Source organism: Sminthopsis crassicaudata, chromosome 3, assembly GCF_048593235.1.
Source record: "Sminthopsis crassicaudata isolate SCR6 chromosome 3, ASM4859323v1, whole genome shotgun sequence".
Lineage (NCBI taxonomy): Eukaryota > Metazoa > Chordata > Mammalia > Dasyuromorphia > Dasyuridae > Sminthopsis > Sminthopsis crassicaudata.
This window is the reverse complement of record NC_133619.1, coordinates 352,654,561-352,681,838: the sequence shown is the minus strand read 5'-3', so window position 1 is coordinate 352,681,838 and position 27,278 is coordinate 352,654,561. Positions and strand designations below refer to the sequence as shown.

Sequence of the window (27,278 nt, the reverse complement as noted above, 5' to 3'; positions counted from 1 at the left end):
ACATACTAATGACTGTAATCTCTACAGTATTATTTTGAAAGTTAAATGAGATAATGTATTGAAAATGATTTGCAAATCTTAAGAACTATGTAAAAACCAGCTCTTATAATTTACAATATTCCCCTTGCTTACTATGTCTTTTCTTAGTTCTTTCTACCAATATAAAGGGGGCAGGAGCAGGGACAAACATTTATTAAGCATCTACATGTGCCAGACTAAGTGCTTTACAAAGAGTATCTCATCCAATCTTCACAATAACTCAAGGAAGTAGGTGCTATTGTTAACAAAATAGCCCACTAGTTAGTTCACAATCTTGCCTTGTTCCTTCTCTTCCCCCTCTCTATCTCAGCCCAAGTGTTGCCTTGTCTATGCAGCCTTCCTTTACTATTTCTATCCACACTGAATTTTCTCCCTTTTTGAACTTTTATTGCATTTGGAGTCCAGTATATTTGATATGAGTGGTGTTCAGTGTGCTATGTAGAGCCCCATGGGTCCTAAAACAGGTTTTTTTTTTGGGGGGGGGGCAGGTGGGGGATCCATGAAATTAGAACTATATTCATAATGATCTTAAGGTGTTATAAGGGTGAGGATATATTTCAACCAAAACAACATAGGTTGAATGTAAAAGTAGATATCAGAATCTAGCTGTTTTTAAAAATAAAGCCAGACATTAAAGAGATTAGGAAATATATGGAAAACAATGCTGCTCTGTAAACTACTGTCTCTGTTTTGGCAAAGGTGGAGCCAAGTTCTCACCTAAAATGAGTCCTCCTGTATAGAGCGGCTCTTTTGGGGCTGTTTTTTTATTTCTAACAAACATCAGACACAAGGAGGCTGGAGGCTTCCTGGGAAAGGAAGGGCCCTTGCCTGCCACTGAGCTTTTTTTATATATGGTGGGTTAAAATAATACAGAATTTTATTTATTTATTTTTTTAAGGCAACAACAACAAAGCACCACATCTTAGTTAGCAGGCTCTCCAGGCTATCTGGGAGCCAAGTTTCCTTTCACTTCACCAAGGCCTTAAGTCCATCTGCTATTCACAAGAAGCAGAGAGGTGTGGAAAAATGAAAAGGATTCATAAAATCTTCATCACTTCAAAGTAACTACCTCAGGGCACTTGCTTTCCAGCAAAATTGAGTAAGGGCTGCCTTAAGGAGTAGAAGCTCAGAGCTCCAATCTGATATTGGGAGTTAAGCCCTCCCCCTCAACAGGCTCCAAGGCCGATTCTGCTAATTGCCATCTTTGGCTAGTAACGCATGTTGAGACTTAGCTTCCCACAAGTTGGGCAAAAGAGTTTCCCGCCTCATGTAAGAATCTGCTGGCTTCCTGCCTAACTTAAACAATGCACAGTAGTTGGAATCTTAAAATATCCCTGATAACAGACTCCAAGGATATTGGAAACCCATTTTTCTGGCCTTACTCTAAAATTCCTTTTTTTTTTTGCCTTAAACTTCAATTAGTTTAAAGCCATATACTGTATCTTACATTCTTGTCCTCAGCTTGTGACTGTTATTATGACCATTTTCTATTTTTCACTCAGAAGCTTCGTTTCCCTTCCTCCCTGTCCTTCTGGTTTTTGGCATCCAATTGGAGTCAGAAGATAAGAGTTTGAATCCCGTCTCAGATACTTCCCAACTGGGTGATCCTGGGCAAATCACTCAACCTGTCTCCTCATCTGTAAGAGGGGGATAACGACAGCGCCTCTTTCACAGGGTTGTTGTAAGGGTCAAATGAGTTAACAAATGTAAAGTACTTTATAAGCATTGAATTTAAAATCTCTATATAAATTCTAGCTACTATTATTATGAGAGTGTCCTTCCCAGTCTTACATGTTCCATAATCTTCTCTAATTTCTTCTTTGAAACCTTTTGCAACCCATATATTCAGAACCACAACTCCTGACAATGAGTGCTAATAAGGTAATAAAATAAATTAATCCCTGCTTATATGTAATTCCATCTGGGGATAATGCATTCTTTGAGGGCAGACTTAACCTTTAAAGTATAAGCAACAGTAGAGTTCCAGGTCCTGTGTCATGTAGGTCAATAACATATTTTTTGATTAGGGAGGCTTTTTTGGACACCCTTCCTATTTCATTGTATAGGCAGCTACCTATTCTGCCTATAGTCAGGGTTCGACCAGCCCAGAAATATCTTTGACTTCACATTTTCCTTTTCAGCAGCACAATCTAGAGTTTAGAGGTGAAAAAAGTGGAAAGAACTATGGAGATCTATTTTACTCCTTTTGTTTTAGAGATGAGGAAACCTGAAACTAAAAAAATCACATCATTTGTCCAAGGTCATAGAACAAGTCAATAACGATTTGGAATGTAGAACTTGATCTTTGGATTTCCAAGTGCTCCTCCTGTCATCCCCATGTCTCAACTTTAGCCTTATCATGATCTCTATTAGTCTCTTTATTTTTTCTTGATCCCTAGCATACTAAGTGCCTGATAGAGAGTAAACACATAATAAATCTTAGTTGACTTGGTCTTATTGACTTCATCCTTGTCTCCCATTTTGGATTCTTTCTTTCAACTTTCTACTTAAACAGAATCCTTCCTATAATGAGTACTTCTGTAAAGAAGAAAGTCCTTTCATTTTCCACTTGATTAAATCACCACATAGTTAATATTGGACAATAACAAGATATGTACATTAGGAACCCTAATAGAAGATACACACATATGTAATATGCACAAATATCTGTATGTATTTCATGTGAAAGTATATCTAAGCCTATGTTGAATGTACTTGAACCTGAGTTTGGACATTTAGATTTATGAAAAGATTAAAAGAGAAAGTGTGTCATGTGGATAAATATGAGGTAAAGATCCTCTCAATTCAGAGGCTATTCTGGGTGCCCAGAAGGGCCAGACTTTGCAGGCGGGCAGGGAGAGGGAATTACAGAGCCTGAATGTGCCAGGCAAATGCCCCACTAGGCTTGCAGTGCTCAGAGCTCCAAGTCATCAATTTGCACAGATTAGGCAAAACTGGAAGTCACTGCTCTTAGAGCTCTAATTTATTCCTTTAAAACCCTTCTTGGCTTGCAGCCATTAGACACTAGGCAAGAGATTAGAATTATTGGTTTCTTGTGGCTCCTCCCACAAGGAATATGAGGGGAAAAGTGGCAGATTTGAATCATTTGGAGACATTTTCCTTTGACTCTCATATTTTACAAAAATATACTTTTGAAAACATAAACAAGACTCCAAATTACCCAACAAGTTTTCAATGAATCCACTGAAGGTACGATTTCCTCAAAGGATAATGAAGCCCCTCTCCTCCAAATCCCCTATAATTTTATAATGTTTCCAGCTAGTTATCTTGTCTCACATACCTGCAGGGCTGGCCCTTCTGTGAAAATGCAGAGTTGACAAAGTTTGTCTTTAATTGCTAACCCCCTCCTCGCTCCAATTTCCCAACCTGTTGCCCAATTCTTTCATGCTATCATCCAGACCTACCCTTTCCTTTGAAAACTATTATACTGGGGCAGCTAGGTGGCGCAGTGGATAGAGCACCAGCCCTGAATTCAGGAGGACCCGAGTTCAAATCTAATCTCAGACAATAAACACTTCCTAGCTGTGTGACCCTGGGCAAGTCATTTAACCCCAGCCTCCCCCCAAAAAAATAATAATAAAAAATAAATAAAAAATAAAAACTATTATACTCCCAAGTTAACCTCCCTAAACCTTTCACATCCTATCAAACTTGCCATCTTTCCTCACTTCTACTTCTCAGAGTCCTTGACTTCCTTCATGGTTCTGTTTTGGCCACGTTCTCCATAAAGAATAAATAAACATACCATTACCCTCTCCCTGCCCCCCCATTTCTGCCTCAATCTACTTTGTGTTAAGATTTATTTGTATACATATTGCATCCATCTGTAGAATATAAGTCCCTTGAGTCAGGGGCTGTTTTTATCTTGCTATTTCTAGTATCTGGAATAGTACCTTAAAAAAATTATATTGACCTGAAAAACATTCCCTTCCTTCTGGACCTCTGTTTAAGAGAAAAATATCTAATAAACTAATTCATATCATAGTACTAAGCAAGAGTAATAGCTATACTAATAGCTTTTCAGTAGAATTTTCATTTTAAGCTCAGATTTTCTACAATCAAAAGAAATATGGAGGCAGACTAGGAATCTGGGTGGGCATATCCCAAGCTCTCAGGGCACCAGTTTAATCAGCAAAATGAGAAGACTGGTCTAGATATTTGTAAAATCTTTTATGTGAGAGGAGGAGGGAAAAAAAAAGAAAAAAAGTCTTCATGGTAAATTTATTATATATTTAAAAGGAATAGCAAGTTGTGCATAACAGATTTGCAGTTTCATGTGCAACAATCTTTTAATTATTTCTGTTATAGAAATGCTTGTTATATTTCATAAATTGTAGTTTTTAAAAAAGATCTTATATGGCTCTGATGATATTCTATGATTTTAAGCCCTGATCACATCCTTGTACTGCTTACTGACTGCAGATATCCAGAACTGTCATCCACAGGGTTGACCTTATAAGTAGGCAGAATAGATGGCCATCGCTTTGATATGAAAAGACAGTTGTGGCAGGGTTTCCCCTGTTTCATATTCCTTAGTTTTTCTATTTCAAAAATTCTGCTAAGTAAGACTCTTGGAAAGGGTTTTCAGCTATTCAAATCTTAGGGTAAACGTAATAGTCTGATTTCTTTAAAAAATACAATTTACCACTGATAAATAGGGGTCTTGACTGGGGAAAGGGTATGAACCAAAAGTTCATACATCTAGAGCTAGAAAGGATTTCTCATTTTACAGATGAAGAAACTGGGGTAAGTGCCAGAGACAGGATTTAAATATGAGTCCTTTGACTCCAGAATTTAGAACTTATTTTCATCATATCACATCTTTGGGGGGAATGACAGAGTTGGGCTGAGATTAGGTAAGGTAGGCAGCATGCAGAGAGCACAAAGGGAGAGGCTTCTTAATGTGAATTTTTGTAAAAACACATTTTAATATTGAAGAATTCTCACCAGGGAAGAATGCACTAATTTTATAAGTTGCATATTTTACAATGAAGGTCATTTCTTAAGATTGGGAATAGGTAATTTTGGAGACTGGTGCAGTTAGGGTGAGTGTGGGCCTGGGTTGAGGATCATAGATGGCTTAAGAATGCTTCTGGGACCCCACCCAAGAGAGTGGTCTCCTCTCTTCCAGTTCAGCCCACGCTGGTGCAAGGTCTACACATTAGGACTCTTATCCTGCACAGTTCCCCTCCCACCTCTGCCCAACAGCTCAGAAGCTGTGAAGATAGGGAAACTATATTGTGACCAGAAATCCTGTTCTTTCAGGGATCCTCTAGTTCTCCAGGGTGGCTGAGCTGGGGGAGCAGACTGGGGTTCAAGTTCTGAAATGAGAAGATAGTCCGGTGTCCTCTGAATTTGATAGGAGCCAGAGTATGTTTAGTCTTGCCCAATGGTGCCCTTACCATGGGGATGATTCTTGGGCATGCCCTCTGGCTCTGGGGGATGTGGGGATGTGGAACAAAGCCTGCAAGTTCATAGAAAGACACCGAGGCAATATTTGCCTTTAGTAATACCACAGACATCTTTTAGGCTTTCTCATTTCAAAGCACTTTAAAGAGCATCTACAAGTCCTCTGAAGGAGGTGGGGCAGGGAAAATTACCTTTATGTGACAGGGATATAAATATAGACACTGAGGAATCAAGTAACTTGCTCAATGAAGGGGGCAGAGTCAGGATTAGAACTCAGGATTTCCAATTCCATAATTTTTTGAGAGAGAAAATCTGGTTTGAGTTCCAGCTCTGGTACTTAAAATCTATATAACCTGGGGAAAACTAGTGACATCATGGAGCTTCAGTTTCCCAATCTGTAAAATGGGCATCATAATATATGTTGTTTTGAGGATGACAATCTGTAATCCTTAAAGCACTGCAGAGAGGAGCCATTATTTCACTGTTTACTGCCTTTCTTTTCCTGGATTTACTACTTATATCCCCTTAAGGGATGATGTACAAGAAAGACATACACATACAAATATGGCTATCCTTCCACTTCCACAGGCCTAGAGATCCCTCCTGGGATTCAGCCCCTCTCTGGTTTTGCCATGGATTGTGGATCCCTTTGTTGTCTTCCAGACAGGCTCATATAATACTCTGGGGCTTGATGTTCCTACGGGGCCAGTGTCCTTTTCTTTCTAGTGAAAAGGATTCTAAAGCAATGTCATGCTTGGAAACTACACCCTGCTACAAGATAAGACTGAGGCCTTTCATTCTTCACAGGGGCCAGGAGAATTGGGAGCTTTTGCATGAGTAATACAACCTTACCAGGAGGCTCAGGAAAAGGACAGATAGACAACTACCCTTGCAGTCTGAGGGAGATGCTCAGTTTCTCTTCTCTGTGGGCAAATATTAGGCTTAGCACACTGCTCATTGAAGCCCAGTTGGCTAAGGTGATGTAAGGTGACAAAGTCAGCAGGAAAAGGGGAAGCGACCAAATAACACAACAGTATGCTTTTTGGAGAAAAGGAGTTAGTTTTGCAGTCACCCAAGTCTTGCTGCCCACAAGGAAAGAAGAGAAATTGAGAATATTCAAAAAAAAAAAAAATAAAGCCAATGATAGAACCTTAGAGATGGAATCTAATCTTCTTGTTCTGCCTCCCATAAGTTAATAGAGGTCAGGAAGGTCAAGAAACTTGCCTGAGATTGGAAATTTTATTTATTCAGTGCTCCACCAGATAAGGCAAATTGTGTTCTTCTTGGTTTATCCAAATGCTAACCGTCTTTCAAGGCTCAGCTTAAGGTCTGTTCCGATGTTGAGGCTGTTCCTGATTATTCAAGCCCAAGATGACTTCTTCCCTCTAGAAAACTCTCCCTTTTTATAGTCATTTTGACACTTAGTCATATGTTGCCTTGAATTATTATTTCAAACATGAAATTTTGCTTCAAGGGTGTAAATTCTTCCTGGTATCTTAGATTTTAGGACAGAAACACATCTTCTGAATAACCTGGTGAAACTAACAAAGGGATGAAGACACAGGGAAGTGCTAAATAGGCTGGTTGAGCTGAACTGAGTAAATCACTATCATAGAGATGGCATGGTTTGCCTATCTCATTATATAAAATAAATGTCTATAATGTATATAAAATGCTTTATAAATTGTGTGGTCTTATCCTATAATACTCCCTTTGATTTATTCTACATTCCAGCAAAGATTTCTTCCTATATCCATCTACCACATACTCCCCTTCCTCTTCATTTTTCCCACTTGTTCTTGAATTTCTACCTATCTAGCAAATTCCACCTTGTGTGGGTCTCCTTCCTCCAGTTCCCCCATCAGTCATGACCTTCCCACTCTCTTGGACATTAAAGAGCCCTTTGGATCTCACACGCATCTATTAGGTATCATTGTTATTTTTTATGTTTCATGTCCTCTTCTAGGTGATAAACTTCACAAAGACAGGGTCCTCACCCCAGACTGTAGCACTGAGCACTATTTTATTGCTATTCAGCTGTGTCTGACTCTTTGTGACTCCATTTGGAATTTTCTTGGCAAAGATACTGGAGCGGTTTACCATTACCTTCTCCAGCTCATTTTACAGATGAGGAAACTGAGGCAAAAAAGGTTAGGTAACTCACCTGAGGTCATCCAACTAATAAGTGTTTGAGGCCAGATTTGAACCTAGGAAGATGATTTTTTTCTTGTCTCTAGCCTGGCACTTTAACCACTATACCAACTAGCTGCCTCATTGAGTTCTATAGATACTTCGTATAAAAAGTCTGAGAAACTGTTGTTTAATTGAATTAAATGGAATGGATGAATGGGTATTATCTTGCTCTTGACACTGGAATTATAACATGAATAAAGGCAAAAGTACAATGCTGTAGGAAAAAAGGCTACTCAATAAAGAAGACATCAATCTCACCTTTTTTTTTAAAAACCAGTTCTGGATTTTACAATGAGACACAGCATTATGTATGACACCTTTGTAATTCTTACCACCAGTGAGGCTGAAGCTGGAGTTCATAAGCTCAGGAGTTCTGAGTTGCAGCAAGTTTTGACAGCTGGGTGTTTGCATTAAGTCTGGCACCTATAGGGTAAGTGCCTTAGGAGCAGGTTGGGGCAAAGAGACAAAATGTCCCAGGGTGAGACTGGAAACAGAGCAGGTCAAAGCTTCCATGCAGTTAGTAATGGAATCAGGCTATGGATTTCTGCACTTTTGTTTGGCCTGGTTGAGATGGAGAGACCCTGTCTTATTTAAAAAAAAAAAAAAAAAAAAAAAAAAAGAATGAGGGCCAGTGACTTGAAATGAACATTCGTATCCAATGTTTTACTGAGATGTCAGCTCTGCTTGGCGACAGCTTCCCAAAATGTTTGGCTGGCTTGTTTAATGAAGGACAGAGCCTCCGGCATGAAAACAGAAGGCCTCCATCGGGCCTGCCCTGGCAGCTCTATTCCCCAGCAGAGGAAGAGCGAGGCAGCAGGGGGCAGGCATGTGGCCAGCCAGTCAAGCCCCCAGCTGCTTCTTGAATAAACATAACCCCAGCTGTCCGTGGAGACCTGCTGCTTCCCTCGGTGTCTGGAGTGGGAAGCTTCACTGAAGCAGGCGCCATAGGGAGAGCAAAGGAAGCTAAAAGTGATTTCTCTTCGACAGGTGACATAGTTGGGCAAACAGGACCTCAAGCCTCTACCTGTGAGGGAGCAACAGAGAAACAAAGACAAAAAGGGAGCAAGACACACCTAGTCTCTTCTCTCACTATAACCTGCTCCATTTTCCAAAGGGGTTTCACAGCTATTCTCATAGGGTGCTCTGACTTGCTCTTTTACATAAGTAAGACAAATTCTGGGATGTCCACTTTGCAAAAGTTAAGTGACCCCACTGTGGCTACACAGATGGGGAACGGCACAGCTCAAGCCTGAACCCAGAGCGCTTCTGATCCAGTACGGTTCATTCCTTTGCTGCATTAAAATGCCAAGATTTTGGGCCACTGGAAGTCATTTTCTTCCCCTCTCTAGAATTTAGTTGCCTCACCTGTAAAATGAGAGGCTTGCAACAGATTTGCCCTAAGGTCCTTTATGAATCTAAAATTCCATGACTTAAATTCTTAAACTTTCTTGAAGATAAATAGCATTAGGATAAAGAGGCTCAGTAAATAGCGCACCAGCTCTGAAGTCAGGAGAACCTGAGTTCAAATTCGACCTCAGATACTTAACACTTCCTAACTGTATGACTCTGGGCAAGTCACTTAACAAGAAGAAAGAAGAAAGAAGAATAGCATTTTCTAATTCTGAAAGTGATTTGTAAATTAGTTCTATCACTCATTCAGACCAGCCTTCCCTAGATTTCTCAACTGATGAAAATGAAACAGAATATCCAAAGGGAGGAAAGCACAGAAAAAATGACATTAAAGTTACAGTAGAGAAGAGGGTGGTGGGAAGGGAAGAGGTCTGCTTGAGGTGGTGAAGTAAAAGGTTTGGTACTCAGGTGCTCAGAGAAGGAGGACAACAGATGGAACAAGGAAGTTCTCAATCTCTTAAGGGGATGGGGGTGAGGGAAGACCCCAGTGTAGGACACCACAACAGCAGGGGCCACCCAGACAATGCGTGCCTCTTGAAGATGCTAGCTGGGGATTACACGCTAACATTAGCGCTGAAGCCCCATCAGCTGGAAAAATTAATGAAAAGTTGCCGACACTAATCATGTACAAGACAGCCCCGTTCCCTGAATGCTTGCTGTGATGTCAGGGAGGGGGAGGTAAATTAGACAGGCTTTCCTTGTTGCTGGCAATACTGGAAAGACATGAAACACATATATTTGCTGCCTGTGATACGAGGTGATTCCATGTACTGTCTGGGCTGGTGTAGCCTGAGAGGGAGTATTATACAGAGGCAGACTGTGTACCCCTTTCTGTCCTCTTTCCCAGAGAAAAGCACTGTTTTATTTCCATGTGAAAATATCTGTGGATCCCAGAGATGGATGGTTAATCAGTACTTTAAATGATTGCCCACCACAATGGGGGGGGACGGACTCCTGCCAGGCTCCAATGTTTAACTATTTATTTATACAAGACTACTTATGTTTGGGCAAGATGTTCTGAGAAGAAAGAGAAAAACAAAAATAGCTAGAATTGAATGAATGCTTCAAAAACATTCAAGTAATGATAACCACACTAAGAATGTCTTTAATTTGGACAGTGCTTTGCAATGTTTTTGCATTTATTGTTTTCTCTTCTATGCTTAGCACAGTGCCCAGCAGACAGTGAGCACTTCATAAATGTTAACTCACTATAGACTGGGAGGCTTGTATTCAGTGTCCTTGGTGAAGCAGGGAAAGCATTGGCTCTGTGGTCAGGGTAGTGGTCTGGCTGGCTTCTAGTTTCTTTTATCAATTTACTCCATGACTCTGGATAAATCACCTTTTTGAGCCTGAGTTTCTCCTACAAAATGAAGGAGCCTCTTATTCTATTTTTTCTCTTTGTATGATTTTTTCTGAAAATAAAAGGATCTCAAAGTTTGCTCTGGAGGTGGGAAGTAAGAGTCCCTTCCTGGATATTTTGTTTGTCTTGCTGTGATCACTTCCTAGGCAGATCACAGCTGGATTAGCTGATCTTTAAGATTCCTTCCAATTCTGAAAACACTTGAGATTTGAGCATTGTTCTTCATGTGTACTAGACTATGAGTAAAAAGAAATAATAATTCTTTATATTTTTGTCACTTTTGAGGACCAATTATATAGATTTTATGTTGCTATTGTGCAGTTGTGTCTCTTTGTGACCCTTGGAGTTTTCTTGGCAGTGATACCAGAGTGGTTTGCCATTTCCTTTTCAGTTTATTTTACAGATGAGTATGTTGAGGCAAATAAGTTTAAGGATTAATTCAGGGTCACCCGGGTAATAAATGTCTGAGATCACATTTGAACTCAGGTCCTCCTGACTCCAAGCCCAGCGCTCTATCTACTGTACCATCCCAATTTAATTCTCACCATACCCCTGCAGGTAAACAAGTCACAGGTTGTTATTCCTACTTGGAGATACTGAATAATCAAATGATATGTTAAGTGCTTTGTAAACTTCAAAGCTTTATTTACTTAACCTATTATAAATACATATATTATAAAATATATACTATAAGTATACTATTTACATACTATAAATAATATGCTATATTATATATTGTATTATAGTATAGTTTTTTAATAATACTATACTGTTAATAATATAGCCTATTATAATTATAATATATGTGACAGAGTGGTTAAGCAATTTGTTACATGGCTATATAGCAAGTCAATGACATACCTAGGCCTAAGAATCCATGCTTTCATATTCAGAGTCCAATGTTATGTTTCTATAATGCTCCTCAAAGATTCTGGTAATACTGCATCCCTACTCCCACTCTCAGCCCACCCTCTTTTATTGTTTCATATAGTGTGTGGTAGGAATGGTGAGGGTCACTCAGAAACTGTTCAATCCCACTGCTGCCAGCACTCTCAGCTGCTTCTTGTCTACATGGTCCAGTCTGGAAGTGAGGTACTTGTGGATTCCACGCTTCTCTTTAACTAGACTGTTGTGAACACCGGAGACAATCATGTTCTTATAAGCTGTCAGGCAAACCATTAAGGATTTACTAAGCATCTCCTCTGTTCTCAGTTCTGTACCAAGTGTAATGGATCCAAAAAGTATTGGTCTTCCTGCTTCCACAAACTCTCCTTTTGCTCAGGGGATAACATAAGCTGTTCTGAACTACCTTGCTAAGCAGCTTTCCATGACTCTAAATTGCATATTAGTTTATAGGATAAAATACAAACTCAGCTGGAGATTCAAAGTCCTGGACTATCTAGATCCTAATTGTCTTGAACTATTTTACACTTCCCTATACAAACAAGGCAGTCCGGTCCAACTGGACGACTAACTGTTCCCTCACCGTACCACTTTTTTCTGGCTTCTGGTATTAATAAGCTGTTTTATGGGCTTGGAACTCCCTTCCTCCTAATCTTGGATTCTCAGAATCTTCGTCTTCCTTCAAGGCTCATTAAGATGTGCTTCCTCTGCAAAGGTTTCCCAGATTCCCTCAGTTCTTGTTTTCTCTCTCCTCGGGATTCCCTATATTATACTTATTTGGGAACATATTGTATTTCTCTAGTAGAATATAAAGAGATAGTTAGGTAAATCAGTGGATAGAGTGCTGGGTCTAGAACCTGAGTTCAAATTTGACCCTAAGTTGGGTAAGTCATCTAACTTCTATCTGCCTTAATCTACTGGAGAAGGAAATGGCACAGGATTCAAGACCAGTCAGACACAATTGATCGACTAAACAACAATAGTAGAAAGTAAAGTTGAGGGCAAGGACTGTCTTTTTTTATTTTTTTTTTTTTTTAGTCTTTATGTTGCTATTGCCTAATACATAGGTACAAGAACATAAAAGGTACTGAATACAACAGCACAAGTACATAGTAGGGATTTAATAAATGCTTGTTGAATAAATCAGTTTGAGATAAATTCCTTACCCTCATGGAACTCACACAATCCAGATGAATGTCTAGCATCCACAAAACAGAGATGACTATATAATGACAGACTCAAGGGCTTTTGGCTCCATCTTCTGCCTTTGTATCGTCCCCTTTCTCCTCTGGCTTCCTTGCTCTCTCTAATCTTGCCTTACTAACTCCCATTTACCAAAAAGGCACCATGAACAAAGCTGGGCTTTTTAGCTCCATCTCTGGAATAGAAACAGACATCAGAAGTACCATATGAAATAACCAACCCTATACACAGTCACAGCCACTGATAATCTCTTTAGTCAGGTTTTGTCCAGTCTGGAAGGGCTGGCTCTTTGAATCTCCATTCACAGAATTCCATTCTCCATCCAAAAGCACCCCTGGAGAGCTCAGTGGGAAGCTGTTCTTCTCTGACTTGCTGCATGCATTTCCTATCTTGCTATTGGTTGATTCCTGTTCCCCAGATTCTTTTCTCTACTCCCCAGCCTTTTTCCTTTCTTCTGTCCTATGAAAACACTGTATAGCGACTTAAAAGTGGGTGGGTGTTTGTGTCTAGGCAGTTTCATTGGAGGACTTTCGGGGTTAAGGATGGGGCTGTCCTCATTGCTCCTCAAGCCATTTTTTTTTTTTTTTTTTTTGGAGACAGGGCAAGTCTAAATGAGTCTAGGAAAGAATTAATCACTCCAACTACTTTGTTTTGCCCTATTTTGGTAGTTAATAACTCAGCTGCTTTCTTTCTGCATAATAGAATTAATTTCCTTCATCCAAAGTCCCATATGAACTTGTTAATTTTCCCAGTATTCCCTGGAGGGAGGCAGCCAACATGAGAAAAGATTTCCTATGTATAGAGGGTAGACTGAGGCCCCTGAGAAGTTAAACAACAGATTATATGTTCCTGTGACAAGGAAAGACTTCTATTTGAAGTGCAATGCTGGTAGGTTAGTGGGTAAGAAAAGGAATATTAATAAAAAGAAAGCAGAAGTACGGAAGGGACACAAATACAGCAATTTTACTACTACTTTTGTTAGATATTGTATATATACATGTTATATATATATATATCACATATAAATATTGTATAGGTATAGATATAGACATAGGGACAGAAAGACACATATACATATACATATATATGTATATAGACACATGAGATTTCTAAATGGCACAATGGATAAAGGGCTGGTCTGGTCTCAGACATTTTTTAGTTATCTGATCATAGGTAGTTAAATTACCTCTGCCTGCCTCAGTTTCCTCATCTGCTACATGGGGTTAAAAATAGCATTTACTTCTCAGGAAGGTTGTGAGGATCAAATGTTTATATTTATAAAGTGCTTAGTATAGTGTCTGGCACTTAATAGATTCTATGTAAATACTAGTTTCTATTACTAGTACTAGTACTAGAACTACTACTAGGACCTCAAACTTAGCTTATTCTCTTTTCCCCTATACCTACCTCATTCTCTTGGCTTCTATATTTCTGCTAGTGGTTCTATTACTTTTCCCAGGTATCCAGTTTCAGAACCTTGAGTCATCTTTTGCTCTCTATTATTATTATTATTAATTAACAAAAATAAACTGTATAACAGAAGTTCAGTTTCTTATAAATTCCCTTTTTTGTTCTTTTTATACAGAGGTTTTTGTGTTTGTAGATGATAGGCAAATTCATGATATAAAATAACATTAAGGATAAAAAAAATTAAACAATAAAGCCTGAACAGTTGGGGCAGTTGAATCGGAAATTTCCTGGGAAATCTAGGGAATAAATGTTCTTGTCTGATTTTTGGTTAAGCAATAGAAGGGATCCTGGATTTGGAATGAGGAGACTATGACTGAGTTTGGCTCTATCACTTTCTGGCTACATGATCATGGGCAAAATTATTTGTCTAGATTTCAAATTTCTCATATATTCTTATATATATTTATATGTAGATATAGATCTATCTATGTATATTTCATATTTATCTACCCATCTATCTATCATATATTTATCTATCAATCTATTTCATGTGGTTAGGAGAATATTCTGACATTCCATAAATGTACATTTTAAATTTATTATTATAACATTCACATCATCCTTTGGCTTTTGTGACACTGTCCCTCATCCAGGTTCTCTGCTGACTTAGCTGGTGGTTCCTGAATCCTCAAGGTGAATATCTGTCCTAAGCTTTCTTTTCTATACTCTTTTCCCCTTTGTGATGTTTTCTCGTGGGTTCAATTATCACCTTTATACAGATGGTGCCCATTTCTATCTCTAGTCCCAATCTCTTGCCTGAGATCCAAACCCAGACTTTCAGTTATTTCCTGAGGCATTTCAACCTATATCAAAAATTCAACTTATTCTCTTCTTCCCCATGTCTACCTTGTTGTCTCGGCTGCTCTATTTCTGCCAGTAGTACCATTATTCTTTCCAGGCATCTGGTTTTAGAACCTCAAGTCATCTTTCCTTCTCTCCGTCCCTCAGACCCAACAAATAATTATTTGCCAAGACTTGTTGAGTTTTTCTCTCCTTCACAATCTCTCTTAAATCTGTCCCCTGATCTTTACGCAGATTTCTACCTCCTAGTTTGGGTTCCAATCACCACTCCCTTAGACTAAAATAATTGCCTCTTAAAAGACTGCTCTCTCTGCCTTCAGACTCTTCTCTGCCTGATATCTACAGCTATGAAAGTAAGTTTCTTCACTTATACAAGTCTGATCATGCCTTTTTCCTATGCAAACAAAAAATAACTTTCAGTGACTCGCTGTTGCCTAAAAAATTAAATACAAACTCTTTGATCTGGCTGTTACTGCTCTCCATGATCTGCTTCCTACGTATCTTTCCGGTCTTATTTCTCTTTTTATATCCTCTTTGTTCCTCAAACATACACTGTTTGTTCTTCAAATTTATTGTGCCCCAGTTTTGCACTCCAGACCATGGTCCATATATAGAAGAGAATTCCACTTTCTCTCCAACTGCTGAAATGCTCAGCTCAAGTCACCTCCTACAGGTTGCTTCTTCTGAATTTCCCAGTTTTGCTTTGCATCTCTAGTTTGCTTTTATTACAGATTTTAATTGTTCATAGTTCATTTCTGTATTTTCACTGCCAAATAATAGCTTGATGGTACAGTGGATAGAGATGGGCATGGAGCCAGGAAGACTCAAGTTCAAATTCAGCATCCAAATACAAAACCTTACATACATTTGGCACTAAATGTTTTTGATACCAGAAATATTTGCATTTATCTAAGCACAAAGTACAGTTGAGGTAAAGGCCTCAAAAGAACCTTAGGCATCCACTTCATTTACCCTTATTCTGTTATTTCTCTCTATACAAATTTTTATATGTAATTCTTTCCTAGAATTAAAAATAAAATTCTGAAATTTGCTCCCAGGGAGGTGTGAGGTAAGACTCCCTTTCTACAAATTTTGTCTATTCTACTGTTCTTCCTTCCTGAGCAGATTATATCTGGACCACTTTATCCATTTTGGGATTACTCATTTTTAAGGAGGCACTGACAAACGGGAGCCCAAGCAGCACTGAGCTCAGCAGAATGAAGAGGAGGCCTTACTACAGATGAAATGGTCAAAACAAACCGCAGATATTTAGCTTGGAAATGAGAAGACTTAGATCATCGATGGCTTCAAGTATCTGAGGAGCTGTCATGTGGATAAAGGATTGGGTTTGTTCTCTTGGCCCCAGAGGGCAGATCTAGTGGCAGAGGATGAAAATTATAGGGAAGTAGATTCCTGTTCGTCATAAGGAAAAACTTTTTAATGATTAGAGTTCTCCAAAAATGGAATGAGATTACTCCCATTTCTTTTCCTTTTGAGGTGGGGGATGGGGAGAGGAGGAAAGAAGAGTTTTCAGTTCATGGAGTTGTCAAAGGCGGCAGCAGATGACCACTTATGAGGGATGCCATAGATGAGGTATATATTTCAAATTTCAATTAAAGATTGGATAAGATAATCCTTTGACTTACTTGCATTTTTTCTAATTACATGTAAAGATAAGTTTTAACTATTTATTTTTGTAAGATTTTGAGTTCCAATTTTTTTCTCCCTTCCTCTTCTTCCTCCCCCTTTCAAGACAGCAAGTAATCTTGGAAGTCCCTTCTAAATCTAAGCTCTTATCTTAGGGGGAAAGGGAAGAGAATAAGCATTTATTAAGTACCTACCATGTGCTAGGCATTAGGCTAAATTTTTTTTTTTTTTTTTTTACAAATATTATGGTGTTTTTTTTTTTTTTTTTTTTTTTTTAACAAATATTACTCATTTAATTTTCACAGTACCCTGTGAGATAGTACTACTATGATCACCATTTTACAATTGAAGAAACTAGGGCAAACATGTTAAGTGACTGGTATATCTGAGGTCACATTTGAATTCAGCTTTCTTGTCTCCGGAACCAATTTGACACCTTGTTGCCCCATTATTTTCAAAACCATCTAACTGAGTTGCAAAGAAGACTCCTTTTATCTGGGGAATCTAGTGAATGCAGTTTGGATAGATGGGAAAGCCTAGAGAAATACTTTTTCCCTTTTCCCAAAAGAAATACAACAGGGGAGGAGTCCTCAGTTGACATCAGTTGGAATTGCTAGGAGAATGTAAATATTTGTCCTAAGGAGAAAAGAAACTGATGTATCCAAGTCTACATCTCTGGAGGTCAATAAACAATCAACTGACTGGGAGGATGTAGTCTCACTTCTGACACGAATTAACTTGCTTTTCACTCTTGGCTTATGTTATCTCTGCTCATTCCCTTTTCTGTTGATTCAAATCCTAATAATTTTTCTATGTCCAGCTCAATGCTACCTTTTCATAAAACTTTCCTGTGTTCACACTTAGATTCCCTTCCTGTTACACAGCTGAGAGCACCTGCTCATATATAGTTCTATAGTATTCTGTACAGATACATGTTTTGACTAAAGTCAGAAGTTTAAGCTCTCTCTCAAAAGGTAGATGCCCTGACTTTTCCTTCTTTTACACATTTTTTTCCAGCACTACCAGCACAGGATGCTCACTCAATAAAGACTTGTTAATTGAACTATAAAAAAATACTTGGAAGGAAAAAAAAAGTTGCCAATAAACTACTTAGTTGTTTTTTTCTTAAATCACCGCTGTCATCAACACTTACTTCTTTTCTGTCAGAGCCAGCACAAGCCAGAACAAATGCCCAACTAAAATACTCAAGAGGGTTGAAATTGGCTTAACTTTTTGGGTAGAAGAGAGAATGATGAAAGATTTCTCCCTGGAGGGTGAAAAAGGATGCACCCACGTCTGTTTCAGATCCTGTAGCATCTGTCTGGGACTGTTTGATCTTCTTCAATGAACAGCAAAATATGGCTGGAAGTCAGGAGACACCTGGGCTGGAACTCCAGCTCAAATCCCGACTTCATTGTGTGTGACATTGGTGCGTATTTAACTACTCTGGCCTTCGGATTCTTTTCTTTTTTAATATGACATAGGGAAATAGAATATTTGCCCTCCCTGCCTTATGGCATCATGGAAATGAAGTAAAGCAATATATTGTTTCCAAAAGGACTCCAGGGAAAAAGATAAAAATACTGTATAATTCATGGTGCTATTACCACCATCATCACTTAACTATTACTCTGTGAAGGGGCGTGGTCCTATATGTGAAATTTTTTTGGGTTCCTCTCTTTTTAAGATGGAAGAATCTTTCAATCTGTTCATTTGATCAGATTCTGATTTCCCCCTTTTGCTTGGCCCATGAACTTCAGAGAGAATTAGGCAGAATCTGTCTTAATTCACCCTCTGCAAGTTGACTAAATCTTTGCTTTTTTATGAATTTTTCTTGCCTCCCCTTTCTCCACAAAATAACTCATAGAATTCTTTTATAAATAAAAAAAATTCTCAAATTCACCAGCCCACATAAATTTGTTTTTTTTTTTTTTTCTTCTCTTCTTTACATTTTTTCTTGTTTACAACATCGACTTCCTTTCTATTTAGTTCTTATCTTCCTTCCCTTATCAAAAATGGTTTCCAGGGTAAAAAGTGAAAGTCTTTCCTACTAGCCTGGAAGTTCTCAATTACAGCAACCAATAGGCCAGTAGCTATTTCCAAGACTTCATGAAACCCTAATTCCACCTCACTGCATTTACCTTCTCATTTATCCCTTGTTCCTTCCTACTACCTTCTAACTTTTTTCAAGGTTTTCTAGTCCCAGGATACCATCCCCTAAACCTGTTAGTTCACTCTAATGTAAAAAAACACTAACATTTTTAAGAATCAGTAAATCAATATTAGACTAGTGAAATAAATACTTAGGGAGCAAAATGCTGCATATGCAATAGACACAAAACTTGTGTCCTCTTTGACCATTGATTCACTTAAGTCTTTATAAGCACTTTACTATGCACAAGAACCAATGCTTGATGTTGCAGGAAGTGCATGAGAATGAGAAACCCTTATGTTTCAGAGGCTTATGGTATCACTGGGTAGTATACATGTATGATGTCAAAGATGATAATGAGAAATGTTATAGATAAGTGCTACAGAAATCAAGAGCACTAAAGAGTCTTGACTAGATGGATAGGGGAACCTCTGTGGAGGGGATAGTACTTGATCTAAGCCTTGAAGAATGGGCAGGATTTGGATAATGGAAAAGGAAGGGAATAAGCATTTATATAGCACCTACTATGTGCCAGAATAAGCATTTTACAGATTTATCTCATTTGATTCTCACAACCCTGAAAGGATAGGTGCTATTATTATCCCCATTTTACAGTTGAGCAAAATAAGGCAAATAGAAGTTAAACAACTTTTCCAGAGTCACAAAGCTAGCAAGTATCTGAGCCTGGCTTTTGAGTCCTATTTTCCTGACTTGGAGGCCACAGAACTATACCATTTACCTCCCTAAAAAGGAACAAAAAGCAGACACAAAGCAGGGGGTAGGGCTGGAGAGACCATTGTATGGGACTGTGGAGAACAAAGGGAAATAAGATTTGGAAAGGAGAAAGCAGATTTTTTTCAAAAATGGAAATGTGGGATATTTCAAAGCCCTGGCACTTTTCCTTACTCCCCCCCCCCCATTTAAATTCTCTTCCTCTTCTGTCTTTGGACTCTGCCATGAGTGTTTGGCTTCAGTCAATACGTTTTCACTTTATGAACTCTTCCTTCTGCCCCATTCATCAATCTCCTGTTCAGTCCTTTGGCCTAGGCTCCTCTTGCCCAGGCTTGCCCTGCTGGCTGGCTGGTTTGTGAGTATTTATGACACGACTAATGCTCTTGCGAGCTCAGACATTTTACAACAGGTGACCACATTCCAGGCCTGAGGGCCTGGGGTTTCCAGGCTGGTGCTGTCAGTATGTGTGACGGGGCACACACCTTGAATCCAGCAGCGCTCTGCTCCTCACAAGTACTAGGTACAGCAGTGGACAGAGGGACAGAGCACCAGTCCTGGAGTCAGGAGGACCTGAATTCACATCTGGTCTCAGACACTTAAATAATTTCTAGCTGTGGGACCCAGAGCAAGTCACTTAACCCCACTGCCTCCCAAAAAACAAACAAAAAACATCATTGTATGGGCTGGAGCATCAGAAATATGGCTAACTTCAAATATGACTGAAGCAGAGTATATTTCAAAGTAGCCTTTAACTTCTGTCCCGAACCTTTTCCCTTTATTTTTTCAGAGGTCTTGTCCAAAACCAACTGGCTGAGGTGTGTGTGTGTGTGTGTGTGTGTGTGTGTGTGTGTGTGTGTGTGTGTGTAACATTCCTGGCTTGGCACTTTCCTTTATTCTACACAATATGTAATGTAAAATGGCTGAGTAGAAAAAAAGAAAAGACTGAGAAAAAGTATGACCTTCATTATTCCCTATTTTACAAGTGTCCTAGTCTCCTAATTCACATCTTCCTCAGAGGGAGTAGGAGACTTTGAGGGAACACTGTGCTGCTCTCATATCTCTACCCCACTTCTGCAACCCCGCCTCCCACACTCCCAGCTTCCCTCACATCACATAGGCTGGTCAGAGACCAGGACCAAGAGCTCATCAATAGCTCCCCTAATTAATTCATTTCCTACAAATTACTGGGAAGAGTCTTGATTATTTTCCCCATTCCCTTCTGTGCTTTGAAGGGGGAGAAGGGAGGGAGGGAGGAAGAGAAAGAGAGAAAGAGAGAGACAGACAGTTGGAGTTTATTTATATCTCTGGGTGGTGCTTTTTGTGTCACAAGGTAAGAATATTGCATCTGGATTCTTTCTTGGCTCTACCATGTTTGCAATTTAATTTTCTTTTCTCCTCATTTGTAACATGAAGTGGGAAGGATATGTGTGATGGGAGGAGAGATGCTCCAGATAATTTCCAAAATTTTATGGTTTTTATGGCTCTGTCCTTTTTGTGCACCTGTGTTCCTCCTGTGTGTACTTATGTTTCCTTGTGTATGTGCACACTTTTGTACCCCCTTGACAAGAAGGTGCTGTATGGATGCCCAGGAACTCCCTAGCAGCTGTTCCTCTATTTATTCAAGTTGCCTCCCATTTCATGATTTGCTTTGTGCCATGGGCTCGATGGATGCCTGCTTGCTGAGTTTGGGCATTTCTGGTCAGGGAAAATAGAGGGCAGTAGCAATGAGAGAGAGAGAATGTGTAGGTCCAGGTGAGAGGGAGGGGGCTGGAGAGGTAGAGGGGGCTTGTTCTACCATTAACAAAGGTGCAGCCATGAGCACCCCTGGAGTGGAGCCAGCTCACAGAAGTTGGCACTGGGTGCCCTGAAGGAACAAGCTGGCACTCTGGTATCTGGGTTTGGAAAGAGACTCAGGCTGGAACCGATGTTTCCTTCCCAGCTGACACCTGACTGGTCCGGCTTTCAACAGGAAGAACGACATCTGCAAAAAAAGCCTGCCTCGTTGTACCCAGGGAACGAGGGGTCCAAAGGAGCCATGACTCCATTGATGAGAAGTGATAGGGCTAATGACTAAACAGATGGCGTTTGGAGAAACAAAACAAAACAAAACAAAATAAGCAAAACAAAATGAAGGACTGCTGATGGAGGAAAGAATTTCAGCTGGGGTGATCAGCTTCCTGCAGATAACGGCAACTAGTTTTGATTCTAATGGCAAACCATGAACAGCAGCTTCAGTCAACAGCTGGGGACAGAAACAGGTGTGCCTGGGAGCCAAAAGCCCAAAATGGGGAGGCTGATTGCGGACTGAAAGGACATGCACACATTTTCTGGTCACCTTCCCTGTGGGGAAGGGGAGGGGACTGAAGATGGTGTCAGAAGCAGAACTAAAGGAAAAACAGTTGAAGGGGGGGGTATTATTGGCAGGGAGAACAGCCTGATAATAGTGGGTTTGGAGGCTGTAGCACTTAGCAATCCTGGCAGAGGATTTGAACTGAGGTTTGAAGGCAGTAGTCAGATTGGACAGAGAGTATGTCCTTTTTGATACTGGCCCCTTGGTACATAGCCCTGTTCATCTTACGCTAGACATGGCTCTGAGTGCCCACAGCATAAGACCTTAGACTTGGAGTCGTTCTTGAAGTGGTGATTCTCAGACTTCCACCACAATCGGCGACATGTCTTGTGAAATATCTACACAGGGTAAGTCAGTCTAAAGCCACAGTTTAAGGCCAATCACTGCCTAGAATTAGGGACTTTTTGCAGTCAAGATGAGCAATTGGCCTGTGATCAGCTTATGGAGTCAGACAGAAGCCAAAGGGGCTCAAGTAATCTGTCCTGCAGGAGGATTAATCCCCAAACTTTTTCTGCATCAACACTATATTTGAAGTATTTGAGATTACTTTTATTTTTCTTGAAAAGTTAGTACAATTGAGATAATAAAGATCAGATTAACACAGATCTAACATTTTAAGTCATCTTTTCCCAGCAATCTGAGAATGGAAATGTGGCTGCAAGCTTTAGTCTGCTCTTTGCTTTTAAGTAGCACAAACTGCAATGTTTCATGGTGACCTCGTTTAAGCTTTGAGGAAAAGTGGCCAATCATTTATTTATGTCAGATCTTGCCTGATAGTCACCGTGAAGCCAATGGAACTGGAAGCTGATAAAGCATGCATACCTCTTGATTTTCATAATATAAAAGCTTGGCCTCTTGCCTAAAAGGGACTTCAGAGAGCATTAAAATAATTCCCTGCCTTCAGTTAGAGCTATATATATAAACCAATTCAATGGGTGCTGACAACTGTCTTTTTTAGTGGAAGAAACAAACATCTTCACGTTCCTTTTTATGAACAACGGAACATACATAGCTATGTGGCCTAAAGAACTAAAAACATGTCCCAGAGTAAAGGCTCTTACTGAGAATACCTAAATCCTGGGGCTGAAAAGACTCTCAATCCTAGAAGCGATTTTTGCTATTTCTGTGGCTCACAGCATAGTCTAGAAGGAAGGAATACTGATCTAGAAATCAAGTGTCAGGAATGGAGGTACCCTGTACTAAACAGTAGTACCCTATGAAGGTGAAATCACTCATCCCTTCTAAACCTAAATTTCCTCATCTGTTGAAAAGGATGAATAACACTTGTCCTGATTATCTTATTCTAGTTAATCTGAGGATGAAATGAAGTCATAAGTGAAAGCCATGTGAGGAGAACTTGGGTTCAAATTTTACCTTTGATGCTAATTACTTGCATAATCCTGAGAGGTCTTTTAAATCACTCTCATCTGAGTTTCGTCAGCTGAAAATGAGGGAGTTGGGTTAGATGTCTCTCAGATTCCTTCAGCTCTAGGTCTAGCTCTATTTTTGAATAATTTAAAAGGAATTTCTAGGCAGACAGAAGGGTCATAGGATTTTAAAACATACACACATACATATATGTGTGTGTATGTGTATAACATATATATATATATATATATATATATATATATATATATATATATATATATATATATATATATATATATGGAGGGGGGAGGGACAGACAAAAAGAGAGACAGGGAAGGAGGGAAAGTTGGAAGATCCCTTAGAAATCATTTCATTCACTTCCCTTATTGAAAGATGAAGAAACTGGGGCCCAAAAGAATGCCCTATCTACTATAATATGTGACTTCAACATTAGAGTCATTTGCTCTTATATATATGATTTTGTGTTTTCTAATTGTAGGGAGTACAGTGATTGAGTTAAATTGGTACTGACCCAATGTCATATTCTAGAAATTTCAGCTCTAAACCAGAGGTGTGACAATATTCCTGAGTGCCACAAAACCAGAATAAAATGTGTCTGGCAAATAGTTAACAAAACAAATAAAAGTAGAGTAGAATATAGGTAAATGTTAATAGGTGGTTTTCTAAGTCAACGAATCCTTCTGTAGGATCTTTCTGAATCTGATACCACTGTCATAAGCTTACTCCAATACATGGATGGAAATTGGAAAAACTTCTTGTCCTAAAGTATCTTAATGAAACAATTGGAGCTAAAGGACATGACAATTAACCAGATACGTCTCTCCCCATTTTGAGGCAGAAAACGCTGGTGTGATCTGAGTTCACCTGCCAAACCGAAAGGCTGCTAAATAATGCAGCCTTTCCACTGAAGCCAGATAATGCTGTACACCTTGGGCATGCCATAACTGAATGGGAGAGTTATAACACTGAAATGCAAGGCAGCACAGTTCAAACACACTGTAAATCAGGTATTGGCAAGGCTTTTTTTTTTGGGGGGGGGTCACAAACCCTGGGCAGTCTGATAAAGTCAATAAACCCCTTTTCAGAAAAATATTTTTAAATGCATAAAATAAAATATGTGGGACTACCAAAAAAGCCAACTGTATTAAAATAGAGTTATCAACGTTAAAAACAAAACAAAACAAAACAAATTAATGGGCCATATTTTAAGAATCCTAACCTGAAGTAAACTTCTTTGAATACAAAAGCTATAAAAAACAATCAGACTGGAAAGTTCAGAGAACTTCAGACTAAACTCAGGAGCTCTGGAATGTTAGCTGGAGGCAGGGCCCAGGCCAAACTTACAACCTTTGTTGTTTATTAGTTATAGCCCAGGGATCCTTTTATGGGGAGCTCTGGCTAAAGGCAAGAGATAGCAGAGGGAAGAAAATGACTCAATTAATTGCTTGATTATAGGCAGAAGCCAATATTGATTATAGTAAATAAGGGACAGAACCTGCTCCTAGGTATCCAATTCTCTCCCTCCCTCTCTCCTCAAACACTTAATTGTTTCTATTTTGCATAAAACAATTCTGAGCTCCAGTTATTTGTTTTTAGGTATCATTTCCAAAAGGATCACATCCGCTTTTCAAATTTTCTGATGAAAGTCACAAAATCATAAGAACTCTCTTGAGAATTGTAAAAATAAGTTTCACCAATATTTTTTGTTTTTCTATTAATAGCTCCTTTAGAGTCCACAAGCCTGAATCAAATCAATCCTCCCTTGAAACATAGAAAAAACTTAGGAACCACATGTGACAATATGTGCAACATTCTATGCCAGTGGTCCCCCATCTCTCTATTGCTTTCTCATACTTTCTCTAGTCAGCTTAATTATTCAGTTTTTGGCTTCTGTGTGTGTGTGTGTGTGTGTGTGTGTGTGTGTGTGTGTGTGTGTGTAGTTATGGTTATCATAATTCTTCTTTTGTGCTTAGTTCATTCACACTCTTTCAAAAAGGCAATTTAAGGTATGGGAGTCTTCATCATGCATCAAAATTCTTTCTATCTTTCAGGGTCCAGTTCAAACAATTCTTTCATAAAGAATTTCTCAAGTATTACAGGAGCCTTCTTCTACATGATAGACTCTCAGTAAATGCTATTCAATAAATTCTTGATGATATAATAATAATAAATGATAATATAACATAATATGAAATACAGTATATTATAATATATTGTATATTACAACATAGTATAATAATATAATGTATTATATTATTACTATATACTATATATCATAATATATTACAATATAGATCATTATAATTATTACTATATACTATATATTATAATATAGTCTGCTATGTGCCAGGCACTGTGCTAAGCACTTTACAAATTTTGTCATGTCTGTCCTTCATAAACATCCTAGAAGATAGGTGTTATTATTATATGTTTTACAGTTTAGGAAACTGAGGCAATATAGGTCAGACAGCTAGTAAGTGTTGGAGGCTGAATTTGAACTTAGGTCTTCTGACTTCAAACCCAATCTCTATTGACTATGTCATAGAGATGCCTCCAATCTTTAGTTTCATAAAAAAAGAAAAAAAAAATTATAGCTGTATCTATCTTTTGTGTAAATAGTCTTGTTTCTCCAAGTAGACTCTAGAAAGGGTATATTTCTACCTTTTTAATGTGCCTTTGTCCCATCAAGGCCTCTTCTGGTGCCTTGAACATCTGGTACTCCATAAATAATAGGATTTGGAAAAGTAGGGTCTTGGGACTCTGGAATCTACTCCAATCCAGTCATTTTGTAGATATGAAGTGAATTGAGATGAAGTGATTTGACCAGCATAGTGGACCTATTAAATAATGAGGACAGAATCTGAACTCAGTTTTTCCTGGCTCCTAATTCAGTATTGGATTAGGATGCAGTCCCTACAAATGTTTGATAATAATATTAATGAAATATGCTTAAAAAAACCCCACAACATAAAATGCCTTGGACTATTTAAAAAAAAAAAAAAAAAAAAAAGAGTTGGAGAAGGAAACTAGTATATTTGCCAGGAAAATCTCAAATTGGACATGACTGAAATGACCAAATCAAAATTCACTAGAATAGACCATGATGAGATAAAGATACATTAAAAAAACAAACAAAACAAAACAAAACAAAACAAAAAAATCAGGACTCAGACATTTACAAGTTATTTAACTGGTTTGCCAAAGTTTCCTCAATTATAAAATGTGGATCCAACCAAAAAAAAAAACCCAAAACCCCAAATACCACCAAAGAGCAAAAATGCTAAGATGCCAGTTGAACACACAAGTCAAAGTTCAGAATTTTACTCTCATCTGGGTTAAGAGGACATCCTTCAGTTCACGGATAATTACCTTCACTCTGTCTCATGGGGAGGTGGCCTTAGACGAGGTCTTCCATGAACTAAGTGGCATCTGAATCAAATAAAGGGTCAGTGCCTGATCCTGATCAGTTTCACAGGAAATCAGGGATGATTGTGGGTTCAGAGTTATCAGGAATATGTTGGAGTCCTCAGATGCTAATGAATTCAGCTTTTGGTTATTGGCATACTTAAGTCACTTCCCTGCCATTCCACTAAAACAACTGGAGTCAGTACTTGGAAGGGTACTTAGGATAATTCATCAAGTATTTTATTGAAAAGCTACCAAAGACCTATTTTAAATACTGTAAGGGAAAGGGAGAAAGGAATACGCATTTACAAAATACCTACTTTGTTTCAGGAACTCTGCTGAGAGCTTTTCAAATAGCTCCCCTAATCCTCACAACAGCCCTGGAAGATAGGTGTGTTATTATCTCTGTTTTACAAGTGAGTAATAATCTGGAGCAGACAATCACACCATTAGTTTGAGATCAAATCAGAATTCAGGCCTTCCTAATTCTGGCCCCAAGGCCCTATCATTTTAACATTTAGATATTAGGAATTTTGTCTCAACATTAGAAAATACATGAGGAATGTTAGAGAAGGACAGGCAAAGCAGTATATGTTAAGGGCATTGAATTAGCAATTAGGAGATTGGGGTTCTAATTTTGATTTCACTAAGAACTAGCTGTGTGATTCTGGGTAAAGTGCTTCTCTCTGGAGGAAGTTTCTTTGTTTGCAAAATGATAATATGGGGGTTTAGCTTAAATCTCTAAGGTCCTTCCAGTTCCAAAATTCTATGAGAAGTCAGTTCTGGCTGGCAAG

General features: G+C 38.8%; 1 protein-coding gene across 1 annotated transcript in view; it reads right to left on the bottom strand.

Moving 5' to 3' along the window:
- Positions 1-27,278, bottom strand: part of HS6ST1 (heparan sulfate 6-O-sulfotransferase 1) — a 285,636-nt gene that overhangs the window by 55,918 nt on the left and 202,440 nt on the right. The gene's annotated exons all lie outside the window — the stretch shown is intronic.